The sequence below is a fragment of the Arachis ipaensis genome, chromosome B04, assembly GCF_000816755.2.
Source record: "Arachis ipaensis cultivar K30076 chromosome B04, Araip1.1, whole genome shotgun sequence".
Classification (NCBI taxonomy): Eukaryota; Viridiplantae; Streptophyta; class Magnoliopsida; order Fabales; family Fabaceae; genus Arachis; species Arachis ipaensis.
The window spans coordinates 82,413,170-82,420,662 of NC_029788.2; positions in this window are offsets into that span (position 1 = coordinate 82,413,170).

The window sequence follows — 7,493 nt, forward strand, 5'->3', positions numbered from 1 at the left end:
ACCACCACACTCACAAGCCCCTTACCACCAAACACCACCATATGACCCTAACCCTCAACCACCATACCAACCACCTTATGAGCCATATGAACCATATATAGAACCACCCTAATTCCAACCCAATTACTCACAAGAACCACCACTTCAATATTCACCATCTCCATATCATTATCAAGGTGAACCACCTTCCTATCATGAACCCTCTCTCCCAACCAATGAATCCTCATATCCACCCCAACCTCCAATGGATGACAGACTTCGTGTTATTCTTCAAAGGAAAGAAAGGATGAATAAGAGTGTGCAAAATTTCGCAACTGCCTTCGGCGAGTTAGTAAATATAATAGCTTCCCAATATCTGAGCACTCAAAGAACTCCCATGGCTACATGTGGAGAATCAAAAGAAGAGCAAAGCATGAAGGAAACACTAGAAACTTCGGTGGACAATGAGGAACATGGCTTTGTATTGGAACAAGTGGAGGAAGTCATAATAGTTGCAGAGGAAGAAGTGGTTGAAGACTTAGGAGATGTTGAACCTCCATGGAAAAGTCAGGTTATAAAACCTCCTTCCAAGGTGATTGAAATTGATGCTGAGGAGGGTGTACAACCTCCAATGTATATTATGACTAAGGACTTGGAAGAGGTCGATCAAGAGATGGAGATTAAAGAAGAAGAAGCACAGCCTCTCATGCCCTCGGTAAGCAATAAAGAAGAGATTGAATTGGAGAAAAGCTACCAAGAGGAAGAGGTTGAAATTAAAGAAGCTTGCAAAGAGGTGGAAGTTGTCAAAGAGCACAAGGAAGTGGAGCTTGAAATCACCTTGCCAAAGTTATTGGAGACCCCTCCCCCTAAGATTCCATCATCCTTTACAACATTCAAGTGGGTAAAATTCATATCCCTTATCTTTCTAATTCCACTTGAATATGGGCTACTGGAGACGGATGGTCAACTTAGAGCTCTTTGTGGCATTAAGAGTAAGAGGAAAATGGTCAGTGGTAAGAATTGTCCTGCAAGGTTCATTATGGTTGGAAGCTTTAAGTTTAAATGCAAAGGTTGGTATAAAGCTCAACTAAATGGGTCTAGGAAGTTGTTTGGATGTCTCAGTGAGAATTCTGACTGTTCACCACCCGAGTGGAAAAATGATGATCAACAAGAAGATGGGTGCAAAGGCAAGGTCTGGGACCCCGGAATTCAATCTAGAAATCAGCACTCTTGGGGCCTTGTCACTTGCTTTAACTTACTTGAAGGCTCTCTGCACTTAGTTTGGGATCCCGGAGGCCATTGGAATTACAAACATTGGTGGAGATTCCTGGATGAATACAAGCATAAGCCACCATAACAGGAAGCTCATCAAATGTCCAACTTAAGGACTTTAACTAAAAGTGCTAGGTGGGAGACAACCCACCATGGTATAATCGTTCCTTTTTCATTTTTTATTTAGTTTTATTTGTTTTCGAGTTTTATTTTATTTTATTATATTGAACCTGGAGTTTTGTATCACATTCATATTAGCACTGCATTCTGCATTTTTTCAGATAAAAAAAAGCACGCACGCGACGCGGCAGCGTCGCTGACGCGTCCGCGTCACCAGTGCAATGGGAAGAAAAGAAAACGAACAGAAAGTCACGCGAGAGCGTGGCTGGAGGCGCACCTTTAGCATAATTTGTCCCACGCGACCACGTCATATGGGAATAATGACCTCCCACGCGACCGCGTCACCCACGCGGCCGCGTGACCTGATTTCGACGTAACAAGGTGTATGGCCGAAAGTTGAGCTGGAATTGGGCTGGACTCGTGCTGGAAGCCCAAGCCCTACCACGCGACCACGTGCCCCATGCGACCGCGTGCCCCACGCGGCCGCGTCATTTTAAGAAAATGGCCATCCACGCGATCGCGTCAACCACGCGACCGCGTCACCCTGGATTTTGGCAATACTAAGTTTTGAACAGAGAGTTGTGCGACCGCGAGGCTGCACTCGCGCCACTAGCACAAATCGACTCACGCGATCGCGTGCCCCACGCGTCCGCGTCACCCAACCTTATCGCGCACCACGCAACCGCGACACCCACGCGTCCGCGTCGCCTGCGCCGCACAACTTATCCAGATAAGCGCCAATTATCTTATCTTTTCTTTTCTAATCCTAATTTCTTCTATCTTTTCTTCTTCCTTCTTCCTTTTCTTACTTTCTTTCTTTCTTACTTTATTTCTTTCCCTTCTCATCCTTCTTATCTTTTATTTTATTTTATTTATTTTCATATTTTCATTCATTACATTTCAATTTTGTATATTTTTATTTTTCTTTTCTAAAAATTATTATTTTACCATTGGTGTTCAAATGTTCTTATTCAACTGTTATATCTTTTCTGGTATTATTTTAGTGCTTATGACTTGGTTTATTTTGATTGGGTAATATTATTTAAATCAATGCTAATCTCTTATGATATTTGTATCCCTTTTTTTGCATTGACATGAGCTTATACTATCTCTCTTTACCCACACTCTCTTCCCTATTTTTGCAAATTTTTGCATTCCTGATTTGCCATGTACTTCTACTATTTTCTCATTTGCATGTTGTAGCTACCATGTAATTGAGACCCTTATTATCTGGCATTAACACCCATATTTTATTTATTTTCTATCTTTATTTTTGGGTTACTTTTTCTTTTCCCTCTTCTTTCAGGATGGCCACCACGAAGGGAGCGGAAAAACTTCTTAAGGGGAGACAGACAAGTCCATCTGCACAATCCTTAGAGAAAAGCAACAATTGAAACAACCCGTCCACCTGCACATCTCAGCATGCACCGAGGACGGTGCAATCTTTATGTGTGGGGAGGTCGATACCGACTTCCAGGGGTTAGTTACCTTCTTTTCAACACCAATACTCTTATTTTCTTTATTTGTTCATTGTTGCATTTGCATATTTAATTGCATGTTTGTTTGATTTTTTGCATATTTTACCACTTGGTTGAAGTAATATTTTCTTTTTCAAGAAACCTTTTTAGAGCATTTCACTAATTTGAATAAAATTTAATGTTACACTTGTTTGAAGAGATATTATACTGGAACATGGTTTAGAGCTCGAACACACAAAACCTGTGAGATTTTGAGCCTATTTGAATTGGTTGTATTTTTCAACCAATAATTTATTTTTGGTGTGTATTTTTCTCTCTAATAGTGTGATCTTTGTCTTGCTTAATTCTATATTTCCATTATTTAATGTATGCATACACTTACATAATTGAGGCCTTTGTTTCACTGAGCTTACATACCCATATGGCCTTACCTTTTCATTATTCTTTGCAAACCAATGTTGAGCCTATTATACCCCTTTGTTCTTTACTTTAGCACATCATTAACTCTAAGCGGAAAACAATAATGTCCTTAATTTGAATCCTTAGTTAGCTTAGACTAGTGAGAGTGCTCATAAATTAAGTATGGGGAAGTGAATTTGGAAACATTTGGTTTGAGAATTGAGTATGTCAGAGTTTTCTGAAAATGTGAAAAAAAATGTTTAGGACATGATTCATGCATCCAATAATTTAATCATATGCATTGAGAAAAAAAAAGAATATATATCCACTTATTCATACTATTTGCATGGTTTTACATTTGCCTTCCTAATTATGTGCTTTGATTGAAAACATGCTTCTTTGATCCTATATTTGCTTATTATTAATCCTCTCTTATTACCATTAGATGCCTTGATATGTGTGTTAAGTAATTTCAGAGATTACAGGGCAGGAATGGCTCAGAGGATGGAAGGGAAGCATGCAAAAGTGGAAGGAATACAAGAAGTTAGAGAAATTGCTAAGTTGTCCAGCCTGACCTCTTCGCACTCAAATGGCTATAACTTTAGCTACAGAGATCCAAACGATGCGGTTCCAGTTGCGTTGGAAAGCTAACGTCCGGGGCTTCAATTTGATATATAATATGCCATAGTTGCCCTGACGCTAGGCGATGCGACTGCGTGACCCATGCGGCCACGTCGCAGTGACGAAAATCAGCGTGTTTGAATTCACAACCAGCGGATTCTGGGCTGTTTCTGACCCAGTTTGCGGCCCAGAAAATACAGATTAGAGGCTATAAAGTGGGGAAATGCATCCATTCATGAACAGGCTTTCACATTCACAATTTTAGGAGTAGATGTAGTTTTTTAGAGAGAGAGGTTCTCTCCTCTCTCTTAGGATTAGGATTTAGGACTTCTCTTAATTTTAGGAGTGACTCTCAATCCCAGATTCTTTATTTTTATTTATTTTTCCAATTTAGTTTATGAACCCTTCATGTTAGATAATAATTTCCCTTATTAATGTTATTTGAGGTATTTCAGACTTATAATTGCTCTCTTTAATTTATTAATGCTCTTTGTTTATCTTTATCCAAATTATTTTCATTCAAGTAGACCTTTTCCCCTTTTGGTTTTGGTTAAGAAATCAGTAACTCAGGAGTTATCCAATTCAACAGCATAATTGATAATTGTTATCTTGCCAATTGAATTGAGCTTCAATAATCCCAACCTTTTCTTAGGAAATAAATAGGATTCGAAGATCAAACTAATTAGTCCCTTGACTTTCCTTTATTTTAGTAAAGATTGACCAAGTGGAATTAAGATTCGATTTTCATTATTATTGATAAGGATAACTAAGTCTGGATTTCCAATTTCTCATACCTTGCCAAAAGTTTATTTTATAGTTATTATTATTTTACTTGTCATTCAACTAACTTTTTACCTTAATCCAAAACCCCAATTTACAAGACTCATAACCAATAATAAGAACACCTCCCTGCAATTCCTTGAGAAGACGACCCAATGTTTGAATACTCGGTTATCAATTTCAAAGGGGTTTATTATTTGTGACAACCAAAACTTTTGTAAGAAATGTTGATTGCTTTGTTTAGTAACTATACTTACAACGAGAGTTTACTATAACCTCTAAACCATCAATCTTCAGTTCTTCAGCGATACATCCACCTCGCCTGAAAAGAGAGGTCCCCACCAAAGAAGAAGTCCTCCGTGCCGAGGAGTAGTTGGGAATCAGTAAAGTTCCTGGCATTAAAGTTCTTCTCTAAAACGGTGAGAGCCCCCTCCGGGCTAGAAGACGGTCTCTTTTTCCTTGGCTCCTCAATTATTTCAAACTCAGGACTGATAGGTGACTTCCTTTTCTTGGGATTATCGCCTTCCTCCTCCGCCCCCTCAGGTCGAGACCCCGAGCCACCGTCGCCTCCAGCTGAGGACCCGAAAAGGCGTTGGCCACGGGCCCCTCCCCCTGGGCAGATTGGGACTGGACCTCATGCTCAATATTGTCGTCAGCCGGGATCTCTTGAGCAGGGGTCACAGAGTCGTCGTCACTACCAGCCAAGAAGGTGTTGAACAAACCCTCAAGCCCAGTCACCTCGGCAGACATTGACACTGCAACAAAAACATGAGAAACCGTTAACTGCCAAATCGGCAGATAAACCATAACAACATATAAACACAAAGAAATCACTAAACGGCTACTCACGTATATAATTCCTGGCCGTATCCCAGTCACCCATAAGAAGATGAGCGTTAACAAGGTTTTTCCCAAAAACGGCCAACAAGACGTTGGCGACCCTCTTGTTCTCGGGGGACAACCCTTTATACGTTATCTTTGTAAAAGCGTTAGCCCTTGCCCCAAAGCTCCAGTACGTCAGTATGCGACGTTCCCTCTCTAGGGTCAACCAAAAAGGATGCCGACCTTCGGCCGTGTGGATCTTAAAGTACTTGTCTTTAAAACCATGATACGAATCTTCGAACACGCCAAAGATCCGTCGACCCTGGGCCGCTCGGAAGGACATGTACCCCTTTTTAGCCCTCCCCTCCTTAGAAGGATTTGTTAAAGTAAAAAGAAAAAGAAACACTTCGACCGACACCGGCAGCTCCAGGTGCTCACACACCATCTCGAAACAGCGGATGGAAGCCCAGCTGTTCGGATGCAATTGGGACGGCGCTACATCACATCGATTAAGCAGCGCCATTTGAAAAGGGGAGAAGGGAAGGCGGACTCCCAAACGAGTGAACATGGCCTTATACAACCACATCCAGTCAGCGACCTGGGAAGAATGCAAGTTTAGTTCATATATTCGCTTGTTGTCGGCAGGAACGAAGGTGCGTAATTAGCTTCCTCGTCGGTTCCTCCACAAAGGTAGTCGGCCTAACGGAACTCCTCAAGTTCCTCCAGAGACATTTGGTTCGGGGTCTCCTTTACATCCGATGTCACCCATGCGTATCGGTCGTACGGAGCTGGCCTCACGACCCTTACGACAGAATGCTGAGCCATACCTACAGTGGGGGCACCACTCAAAATCAGTCTATAAGGCCGGGAGGTTGGAAGTACTACCAGAAAACTACCATACTACCAGAAACTATAATTTGCCTATCCATCAACTATAATCATCAAAATAAGGCTAGGAAAACAAAATCCTAGAATGGTAACCCCCTACAATATCTACCTAACGCTAAAACACAGGTGAATACGCAGTTCACATCAGACAGTTCACATCAACAGTACAAACGCACATGCAAAGCCAGAAGAATAAACACCAACATTAAGAAAAAGAGTAGGAAGCTTACCAGGATAAGGATGATAATGGAAAGAGACCGAAGAATTGATAAGGAACCGGATGGAGCAAGGGTGTGCGATGCAGATTCTCGAGAGAAAGAGAAGAAAGCAAAGGAAATGTAGCAGAACTGAAATAAAACCAAGCGAAAACCGCAAGGAAAACCAACTCTAAGAAGCGCGAAGGACAGGGGCATAGTGGTCTTTTCTCGCAGGGTTTTAAATTGCCATTAAGAGCATTAAATGCTCGGCGCGACAAACGAGGCGATGAAGGGCGCACCCCAACAGCGAATAGGTCTGCACGCACATAGAAGGCGCGTCCTCACCACGAGGAACCGGCGAAACGACGACTCTGCGAAGGAGAAAAAGAACGCGCTATCAACGGCGCTCGCGACCGCAACTGGCCCGTTGGGGGCACTGTTACGGCCCAGCCCAGCTGAGCGAAATTACCGCCCGGTCCTTGGGTGAACCGATCTGCGCGGTCGGGTCAGAAGGTGCAACCCGTCGGGTCTACGACCCGGACACGCGTCCCGGCTGACAGCTACGTGACAGCTGTGGGAAGCGAAGCTTCCTGGAAGGAGGCCTCCCCTCGCGGGGCCCACCCACTGACAAGGTATATAAGGGGAGGGTCCTACCCCTCCCCCAAGGTACGTCATCACACCTTTTCCTCTCCGTCACTTGCACACCCACTAACTTGAGCATCGGAGTGTCCTTGCAGGTGGCACCCCCCTCATCTCACGAAGAACCTGAGAAGTCGAGAGCTCACGTTTCTCGTCCCCAGGACCCAGGTCGAAGCGAGGATCCACCTTCACACCCAATAAGCAACCCAGAACCGTCCAGTAACCGACCAACTGAATAATAATAAATATTATATATATAAAATTATAGATGTTAAATTAAATAAGATTATTTTTTAAC